Source organism: Grammomys surdaster, unplaced genomic scaffold, assembly GCF_004785775.1.
Source record: "Grammomys surdaster isolate TR1022 unplaced genomic scaffold, NIH_TR_1.0 67, whole genome shotgun sequence".
In the NCBI taxonomy this organism is placed as follows: domain Eukaryota; kingdom Metazoa; phylum Chordata; class Mammalia; order Rodentia; family Muridae; genus Grammomys; species Grammomys surdaster.
Genome location: NW_021604569.1, coordinates 22111865 through 22123427, shown reverse-complemented (window position 1 = coordinate 22123427; position 11563 = coordinate 22111865).

Genomic DNA, 11563 nt, shown 5'->3' with positions numbered 1-11563 from the left:
GGTGCACAGGAAGAGACAGCTCCCCAGGTGATACTCAGATGAGCTAGCAGAACACTAAAGACTGAGCTGTGAGCTCTACAGGGAAGGTATACTGGGTTGAGGTGCCAGTAAAAACCAGAACACCCTAAGGGGCTGGAGAGATGGCTCCTCAATGAAGAGCACGTCCAGAGGACCCACATACACACAGTACCCACATCGGGCAGCTCACCACTACCTGTACCTATAGCTCCAGGGGCATCCAACAGGCCTGGTCTCAGTGGATACCTGCACTAATGTGCACGTTTTCCACCCACAGTTTAAAATAATAAAAATAAACTTGAAGACATTTTAGAACCCAGCAGTGCACACCTTTAATCCTGCACCCCCTCCCCAGTGCTGGGATTAAAGGCGTGCACCACTGTCACCCCCTCTGTTGTTTTAAAGACAGGCTCTCACTATATAGCTTTGGCTAGCGTGGTACTTGCTTATGTAGACCAGGCTGACCTGGTACTCACAGAGGTCTATAAGGATCTGCATTACCACACCTGACTGGTGTGGTTAATGAACTCTGGTTAAAAATACAGGGGCCAGAGCAAGGTGTGGTGGTCTAGAGCCTGCAATGCTCTTGCAAAGAACTCAGTTCAATTCCTGGGACCCAAGTCAGACAGCTCATAACTACCAGTAACTTAAGTCCTAGGGGATCTAATGCCCTCTTCTGGTTGCAGTGGATGCTGCACTCATGTGCACAAACCTACACTCTTTCTCACACACATATATATATACATAATTTTAAAATTAAAATATGTATTCAGACTACAGCAGCTATCAAAATTGTTTAGTTACTTAGCAAAATATCCAACTATCCTTAATATGTGCAGAAAAATACATTTTACAAATCTAACATTCTTTCATAGTAAAAGCACTTACAGGCTAGGAATAAAAGGAAGGTGTTCCCTGTTCACTGGACACCATGGAGGAAGGTTATCTTCATCTTACATCCTTTACCAAACTATGGTCAAGTTGACCGTCTTTGTCATTTCTGGTAAAGGCTATCCACAACAAACAAACTGACAGCTAACATCAAACTTAACAGTGAAGGCCAAGATGAGAAGCAAGGTCCTCACACTCCCTATCTGTAGACAACACAGCACAGAGGTGTAAGCCAGGACAGTTAAAAGACATCTAGATTGAAAGGAAGAAGTACAATTATTTCTGTGTGCAGATAGCTTGGCTTTCTACACAGAAAATCCTAGGACTCAAACATAAGAACAATAGATGAGTTTTCCAAGGTTGCAGAAGTGCAAAAGTCAATTGTATCTCTACTCACTAGCAAGAAGTAATCTGAAAATGAAATTAACAAAAATAATTCCTCTTAATGTAGCATTTGAAGAATAGAACACATGTGCTTTTTCCCTCTTTGAGAGGGTTGCTGGAGTTTTAAACTCCAGGGCTTACAGGGGCTAACCCACACTGGGTTTGGGACTAGAGTTAGCAAAAAGTTTACAAAATATATGCTCTAAAAACTTAAAATGGCCCAGCAGGTCGACTCAGCAGGTAAAGGCTATGCTACCAAGCCAGTCAAACTGAGTTTGAGCCTCATATTCCACATAGAAGACAGAAATGACTTCCACAAGTTGGCCTTTGACCTCCACATATATGTTGCAGTTAGTGTGCATGAATATACATGCAGAGATGAACACACACATATACACACAATAAATGAAAATTGAAAAGAAAAAACCTATAACCAGGCTGGAGAGATGGCTCAGCTGTTGCATGCACTTGCTGCTCTTTCAGAGGACCAGGTTTGGTTCCTAACACCCACATGGTGACTCACAATCATCCATAACTCCAGTTCCAGGGGATCAGACACCCTCTTCTGAACTCTGAGGGTACCAGGCATACACATGGTATACCCACATGTATTCAGGCAACGCACTCATAACACATAAATCTACAAATAAAAACTGTAAAGGTTGTTAGAAGAAACTAAAGGGTATCTGAATAACCCATGTTTATGGCTTAGAAGACACAACTGTGCTAGGTACATGCCTTTAATTCTAACATGTAGGAAGACAGAGACAGGTAGATCTATGTGAATTTGAGGTCAGCCTGGTCTAAATAGTGGGTTCCAGGTCGCCAGAGATACACAGTGAGACCTCTCTTAAACACATTTGAAGTTGGTAGTTTTCTGCAAGTGACCTAGACCTTCAAAGCAGTGTCTCACCAGAAGTTCCTAGCTGACTGTTTTGCAGTAGAGACTCAGAACAGCGTCTTAGTCAAGGTTCCTATTCCTACACAAAACATGACCAAGAAGCAAGTTAGGGAGGGAAGGGTTTATTCAGCTTATACTTCCACATTGCTGTTCATCACCAAAGGAAGTCAGGACAGAAATTCACACAAAGCAGGAACCTGGAGGCAGGAGCTGATGCAGAGGCCATGGAGGGGTGCTGCTTAACTGGCTTGCTTCCCCTGCCTTGCTCAGCTTGCCTTCTTTTAGAGCCCAGTTCCACCAGCCCAGGGATGGCAACACCCACAATGGGCTGGGCCCTCTCCCCTTGATCACTAATTGAGAAAATGCCTTACAGCTGGATCTCATGGAGGCGCTTCCTCAATGGAGGCTCTTTGACAACTCCAGCTTGTGTCACACAAAACCAGCCAGTATAAACAGCTACTCCCAAATTTTTTTAACAAAAACTCAGAGAATTTATTCTTTTTGATTTCTAAGTATTCATACAGAGCTCCAGGAACAGAGACAACATGGTTGTGTGAGATGAACAGAAGTCATGGAACAGTATGGAGTCTAGAAACCTTCCCTCACACTGTGGTAAAATGGCTTTTGACAAGTGTGCCAAAAGAATCCAATGAGGAAAGAGTAATCTCTTTAGCCAATAGTTTTTGGATGGCTGAACAACATGAAAGTCAATGAAGAGCTGGGCGGTGGTGGCACACGCCTTTAATCCCAGCACTTGGGAGGCAGAGGCAGGTGGATTTCTGAGTTCGAGGCTGGCCTGGTCTACAGAGTGAGTTCCAGGACAGCCCGGGCTATACAGAGAAACCCTATCTTGAAAAACCAAAAAAAAAAAAAAAAAAAAAAAAAAGAAAGTCAATGAAGGTAGACCCCTACCTTACATTTGCTATAAATTTACTCAAAATAGACTAATAATCTAAATATGAGAGTGAAAACTAGGGATTGGGGAGGTGGCTCAGTTAGTAAAATGTTTGCCTCACAAGCATGAGGACTCAAGTTTGATCCCCAGAACCCACTGTAGGCAGAACACAGGATGCCAACTTGTAACCCTAGTTCTGGGGAGGTAGAGGTAGGAGGATCCTTTGGGCTCAGTGGCCAGCCACTCTTCCCTAATCAGGAGTCCCAGGTTCCAGTGAAAGATCCTGGCTCAAAGAAACATCATGGTTGTACTAGAAAGATGGCTCAGCGGTTAAGAGCAATGGTTCTTTTCCAGAGGACCCAGGTTCAATTCCCAGCAACTACATGGAGGCTCACAACCATCTGCCACTGCAGTTCCAGGGGACCTGATAGCAGGTGTATGCTTGCGCTCACCTCTCTTTCTCTGCTCATACACAGTTCAGGATCCTCTGCCCAGTGAGAGGTGCCACACACAATTGGGTCTTCCCACCTCAATTAACAAAAAGAAGACAAACCCCAGAGACATGCCTACAGTCCAACCCAATCTAGATAATCTTTCTTTGAGAGTCTCTTCCTAGATGATTCTAGCCTGTGTCAAATTGACAATTAAAATTACCCATCACAAAAATAAATAAGGGGCTAGGGATATTGTCCAATGGTATATCACTTTTTAGCCTAGCTTCCATCCCAAGCACCACAAGAAAAAAAAAAAAACAAAAAACCAACAAACCAAAAAAAAACCAAAACCAACCAAACAACCAGACCAAACAAATGAAAACTCCTCTTATAATCTCAATAAGAAAGGGCTAAAGTAGGGCCTGGTAAGATGACCAGGCGGGTCCTACACAAACATGAGGAACTGAGTTTGATTTTATTCTTAACTAAATTTGAATCCCCAGACTCCATGTAAAAGCTGTACACACAGAGTAAGCGTCCATAATCCTAGCCCCACTAATGGGAAATGGTAAGCAGACAGGAGAGAGTCCTCAGCAGCTCAGGAACAGCTAGTCCGGTGAACATAGCAGAAAACCAGTAAAAAGACCGTCTCAGACAGGTGGAAGGCAAGGATCAGCACATAAGGTTGTCCCCTGATCCTCACATGTGTGCTGTGGCTAGGGCACGCGCACACACAATGAGCTACCACTTCACATCCACTAAGAGAGCTGTAATTAGGCACAACCATGGGCTAGGGATGGCTAGGTGAGTAGAAGAGCACTTTCTAGCTTTGGCCAATCCCTTGCTCCATCCTCAGCCACACTAAACACAAGGATGGTGACAGGTGTCATGAGGCTAGAAGAAGCAAAGTAAATTTTACCAGATCTCCACAATGGCCACAGCCATCTGCACCTCAGTCTTTCCTTTTAACCAACCTCCATTCCTAGAGCTGCTGATACCTAGAAACATTTTCTACCAGGGACCCTCAGTGGCCACAATGGGAATCAGGGACCCCACAGCCAGCACACTTACCTAGGGTCCAGATAAGGGCAACAGCATCCAAAGACCAGGACACCCGTCCAACAAAGACAAGATATAAACACCTAGGAACACCTTAGACACCATAATGGAGATGCCTCGGCCCAGCGCAACAACACAAACATGAAGAGCCAAGACAGTCTGCCTCCACCCGTGACAGAAATCAAGAAGGAAATTAAAACTTTTTAGAATTGAAATAAAATGAAGATGCGACATACCCAAATCTATAGGACCCAATACAGACAGTTCTAAGAAGCAAATTCATAGCACTTAAGTGCCTCCATGAGAGAGAGAGAGAGAGAGAGAGAGAGAGAGAGAGAGAGAGAGAGAGAGAGAGAGAGAGAGAGACAGAGAGACAGAGAGAGACAGAGAGAGAGAGACAGAGAGAGACAGAGAGAGAGAGAGACAGAGAGAGAGACAGAGAGAGAGACAGAGAGAGACAGAGACATCATAGAGAGAAACCAAAGAACTTCTCGTGAGATTCTGGTAACTTCTTGCCGCTTCTGTGGACTCTGGCCGATTAGCAGAGTGATGTCAGCTGGTACAGACTCATGTGAAGTTTTACTAACACAGACTCACACGGTGAGGGAAGACCAGTGGAAGGACATGTGATATTTGGAAGAGTATCAATAGGACTCAACAGACAGTGACAATCTTGGCTTGCATAGCTGGCTTTGCAATGCATCCTTGATTTCACATCTTTGTCTTTGCTGATCTTCACTTCATTGAAAGGCTCAGCAGAGGACTTTTCCTGGTGTCCTGATGGTCCTGGTCACTCCTGCTGATTCATTCAGATTTGGTGGAAGCCTGGCTATTTCTTCTAGGTCATGCCATTGCTGCTGATTCATGTTTGCTACCCTGACACTATTGAACTGGACTACTGGTATATTCCTGAAATGTTTGCAAGTGGATAGAGCTGCTGCTGCTGATTCCTGTGAACTGAACTGCTGATTTCCTGACAATGTAGATTGGATTTGCTCCAAAGAACAATTTCTAAATGGGTCCACTGCCTCCCCCCCCCCCACCATATCCTAATAACCTTTCTTTTTTCATTACCTCTGGTGGGTGGTGGGCTAGAAGGGAGGTACAGCATTTAAAAACCCTTATTAAAAGTAGGATTGGGGCTCTCTGCTCCTCCCTGTTCCAGAGACAGCCACATCTTCTTGTGCAGTGCCAGCCTCGTCCCATAGACATGATGGTGAAGGTTGGTGTGAACGGATTTGGTCTATTTGGGCACTTGGTTACCAGGGCTGCCTTCTGCTCTGCATCTGGCAAAGTGGAGATTGTTGCCATCAACAACCCCTTCATTGACCTCAACTACATGGTCTACATGTTTGAGTATGACTCCACCCATGGCAAATTCAACAGCACAGTCAAGGCTGAGAATGGGAAGCTTGTCATCAATGGGAAGCCCATCACCATCTTCCAGGAGCGAGATCCCACTAACATCAAATGGGGTGATACTGGTGCTGAGTATGTCGTGGAATCTATTGGCATCTTCACCACCATGGAGAAGGCCAGGGTGCACTTGAAGGGTGGGACCAAAAGCATCATCATCTCTGCCCCTTCTGCCAATGCCCCCATATTTGTGATGGGTGTGAAGCATGAGGAATATGACAATTCGCTCAAGATTGTCAGCAATGCATCCTGAACGACCAACTGCTTAGACCTCTGGCTAAAGTCATCCACGACAACATTGGCATCGTGGAAGGGCTCATGACCATGGTCTATGCCATCACTGTCACTCAGAAGATTGTAGATGGCCCCTCTGGAAAGCTGTGACTTGATGGTCATGGGGCTGCCCAGAACTTCATCTCTGTATCCACTGGTGCTGCCAAGGCTGTGGGCAAGGTCATCCCAGAACTGAACAGGAAGCTCACTGGCATGGCCTTCCATGTTCCTACCCCCAATGCATCGTGGATTGACATGCTGCCTGGAGAAACCTGCCAAATATGATGACATCAAGAAGGTGGTGAAGCAGGCATCTGAGGGCCCACTGAAGGGCATCCTGGGCTACACTGAAGACCAGGTTGTCTCCTGGGACTACAACAGCAACTCTCACTCTTCCACCTTTGATGCTGGGGCTGGCATTGCTCTCAATGACAACTTTGTAAAGAGTTGGCCTCCAAGAAGTAAGAAACCCTGGACCACCCACCCCAGCAAAGACACTGAGAGCAAGAGAGAGGCCCTCGGTTGCTGAGGAGTCCCTGTCCCCAACACTGAGCATCTCCCTCACAATTTCCATCCCAGACCCCCATAATAACAGGAAGGGCCTAGGGAGCCCTCCCTATTCTCTTAAATACCATCAATAAACGTTCACTGCACCCTACATAAAAGTAGGGTTGGAAAATTTAAGCCTGCACCACATAAACAGACTAATTGACAAAAGCCACATGCTCATCTCATTAGATACAGAAAAGGCCTTTGACAAAATCCAACATCCCTTTGTGATAAAAAGCTGGAGGAGATAGGGATACAGGGGACATAACATAACAAGGCAGGTTACAGCAAGCTCATAGCCACTGTCAACTTAGAGAGAAACCCAAAGCATTTCCACTAAAATTAGAAACAAGACAATGCTACCCACTCTCTTCCTGCCTATTCAATATAGTACTTAAAGTCTTTGCTAGAGGAATAAGACACCAGAGGGATATCAAGGGGATATAAATAGGAAAGAATGGAGTCAAAGTATCTTTATTTGCAGATGGTATAATTTTATACATAAATGACATCACCACCACCCCAAAAAATTCCACCAGGAAATGTGTACAGCTGATAAACTGTTAGGGACACAAATATCCTCGTGCCCAGAGAGCACTAGAGAAGCAGGAATATTAAACACCCGGGGCCTCTCCACAAACAAGTCTGTTTTCACCCAGAAGGCTGGGAGTGGATATTGTTAATGACGTGGTGACTTTTTGCTATCTGTACAAGCAGACCTCACCCGAATTCCCCAAATGTTATCCCAAACTCTCCCTCCTTAGACCTTTATCTTAGTTCCCAGGTAACAGAACCCATCCTTAGGGGAGATGTCTCGTGTGTTTTATGGCTTGCTGACGTATATGCTATCTCAGTCAGAGACCACAATAGATTGTATGCCTTTTATCGATAGAACCTACCCTCAAGGACATGTGTTCTTTGTGAAGGAGTTTCTATGTAGTCACACCTCAAGTTTACTGTGCGCCTGGAATTGGACTGATTGGACTGACTGTGGGCTGGAAACTTTTTTCCAAATTATACTGTCTGTTTGTTTGTTTGTTTGTTTGTTTGTTTTGGTTTTTTGAGACAGGGTTTCTCTGTGTAGCCCTGGCTGTCCTGGAACTCACTCTGAAGACCAGACTGGCCTCGAACTCAGAAATCTGCCTGCTTCTGCCTCCCAAGTGCTGGGATTAAAGGCGTGAGCCACCACTGCCCGGCAATACTGTGTTTTAAATATGCTGACAATGAGCCCCCTGTCATCAGACTCCCTAGGTCTGATTCAGGTTGAGGAAGTCTGAACCGAGCAATGCTCACCTCTTTGAAGTTTGCTGCCCTGCCTGGACATCCGAGGGGTCGCCCTCAATGAACAAAGTAGCAGGGTACGAAATGAACACACAAAATCAGTAGACGAGGCATCACTGCACCTAAAAAGCATACCTGGAACATTCCACATAGTGACAAGCTAAACAATTGAAATTATATGGATCATTTTTCAGATCATAAAGAACTAGACCAGAATTTCAAAAGATTAGAGGGAAAAATCCTCTTACACTGGGAAGCAGAGCAAGCAACACCTTTCTAAACGACCCTTGCAACCAAGAGGAAACCTCAGAGGAAACAGAAAATATTGTGAGCTGGAAAAAAATAAAAATACAGAGCTAGGTATGATGGCACAGGAGTGTGATACCAGCACTGGGTAAGTTGGTGTACAATTGGGAGTTCAAAGACAACTTAGATTATAGAATAGGAGAGTCCATCCAAACAATCAGACCAACCAACCAAAAACATAGAGAAACGAGGCTGGAAAGCCGGCCGAGTAGTTAAGAGCACTTGCTGCTCTTGCAGAGACTCCAAATTCAGTTCCCAGCAACTGCACGTGTTCCAATCATCCTTAACACAGAATACCAGAATATCTTTTAATATCAGATTCCAGGGAATCTGATGCCCTCTTCTGACCTTCAGATGCACCAGGCAGGCACATGATACACATACATAAATGTAGGCAAAAAACTCATACACATAAAGTAAACTCCAAATATCAAAAAACAAACTAAGGTAATGAAAAAACCTGATTTGCCCTACAATACTATGTAGCACCTGTGAGGTACTAAAGCATATAACCAGAGGGAAACTGAGACCATCACGTGATTACTTAAGAGGCAAGGAGCGCCATAATCTTGGTTTCTACTGCAAAGGAGAGAATAGAGAAACCGGTGAAGTGAACAAGGGAAGGAAAAGCAATGAAGAAAAAAATGCAGAGAGACTGAGAAAGGGCAAAGACACTCACCAACCTGGGAAAGAGAGGAAGGCAGAGCAACCACAGCCACCGAAAACCAAGAAAACAGCTCTACATGCATGAACACACAAGAACACACATGAACGGTTTTGACAAAAACAGACCTATGGTTTTAGAAGTCACAAACTACCAATACCCAAGAAGATAAAACCAGAATCATCCTATAGCTACTAAGGAAATTAGTTCATGACATTAGACCTTTTGTAAAAGAATCCCTTTGTTGGATGTGGTGGCCCGTGCCTCCAAGCCCAGCACTCCGGCAGAGAAAGTGGCTCCTCTGTGAATCTGAGGTCAGACTGGTCTTCACAGCAAGTTACAGACCAGTCAGGCCTGCACAATGAGATCCTGTCTCAAGAAAGAAAGAATTCTCTCAACCCTGGCAGTTTCACTAGTGAGTTCTAAATGTTTAGAGAATAAATGTTTAGAGAGTATTCCAAAACTGACAAATGCTGACAGGCTAAAAACCACATTCACACGATCAAAGTACTGGATGCAAGAAAAGCAGCTAACAAAACTCAACACTTAACTCATTATAAAAACTTTGGGCCAGGCACACGCCTTTAATCCCAGCACTTGGGAGGCAGAGGCAGGCGGATTTCTGAGTTCGAGGCCAGCCTGGTCTACAGAATGAGTTCCAGGACAGCCAGGGCTACACAGAGAAACCCTGTCTTGAAAAACCAAAGGGGGGAAAAAAAACCTTTGAAGGCTGGTGACACAGCTGAGTGAGGAAAGACATCTGTTGCCCCACCTCCCACCAGGTGAGAGAGAACCAACTCCCGAAACTTGTCTTCTGACTTGCACATGTACATTGTGTATGCATGTGCCCACACACTGCACAAAAGATTAAGTGTAATGATATTTTTTAAACATTGAAAAAAAAACTAGAAATAAAGAATAATAATTTCCTTAACTTGATAAAAGATTCTACAAAAAAAAAGCCAACTTGTGGACTGGTGAGACGTTCAGTGGTTCAGAGCACTGGCAGCTCTTGCAGAGGACCCAGGTCTGGCTCCCTGCGCCCCTATCCAGATGGTCACAACCATCTGTAACTCCTGTCCAGAGAATCCAGCACCTTCTCCTGGCCTCCACAGGCACTGTATGCAAGTAGAACACATACATATATACATGTAGGCAAATGCTCATACACACAAAATAGAAATAAATCTTCAGCTGGTAGGTATTGGCGCATACCTTTAATCAATCTCTTGAGAGGCAGAGGCAGGTGGATCTCCATGAGTTTGAGGCCAGCCTGGTCTACAGAGTGAGTTCCAGGACATCCAGGGCTACACAGAGAAACCCTGTCTCGAAAAAACAAAAAACAACAACAACAACAACAAAAAACCAAGCAAATAAAAATTCTTTTTGGCCGGGCGGTGGTGGCGCACGCCTTTAATCCCAGCACTTGGGAGGCAGAGGCAGGAGGATTTCTGAGTTCGAGGCCAGCCTGGTCTACAGAGTGAGTTCCAGGACAGCCCGGGCTACACGGAGAAACCCTGTCTCGAAAAACCAAAAAAAAAAAAAAAAAAAAAAAAAATTCTTTTTAAAAAGCCCCTTGTATCATATGTATTGTTGAAACGCTGAATTCTTTCTTCCTGACACCAGGAACAAAGCAAAGATGCCCGCTTATACTATCCCTGTGCAACACTAGAAGCTCTAGCCAGTATAGTAATTAAAGAAAAAGAAAGAAAAGCCATCAGGATTGGAAAGGGAGAAATGTGTTTCTCATTTACAAACAATATGATTGTTTATAGAAACAACCCCATGGAATTCACCAAAAATCTCTTATGACTAAAACGAAGTGTTGCCATCCTTCAGGATATAAGGAGAACTGATAAAAAATTAGGTATGTTCAGGCTGGAGAAATGGTTCAGTGGCTAAGAGCACTGACTGCTCTTCCAGAGATCCTGAGTTCAATTTCCAGCAACCACATGGTGGCTCACAACCATCTGTAAAGGAATCCAATGCCCTCTTCTGGTGTGTCTGAAGACAGCTATGGTGTACTTATAAATAAATAAATCCTTAAAAAAAAAAAAAGAAGGCAAACAAATTGATTATTCTTATTCACCAATTATGAGAGGTAATTTTTATTTGTTGAAAAAATAAGAAAAATGATGATGCCAGCATTTGTGTATAAACTAACAAAGAAAAAGAATGAGCTCTGTGATAAAATTAACACAATGTGGTGGTTTAAATGAGAAAGAGATGTCTGTTGTCATAGTTCAGATTATTCTGAACTATGTCCCTTGTCTGACCAGTATTAGGACGTGCATTCAATAAACTATCCTTGCTTAACTGAGGTAGGTATCCATATGGATTTAAATAGTTGGTCACAAGGGAGTGACACTATTTGAAAGGATTAAAAGATGTGGAATTGTTGGACAAAATGTATCACTGATGTTTTGGTCTGACCACCTTCCCCACCAGCATGGCTGTAGCCATTTTGTTCCAAGCACTCCAGCTATTTCATA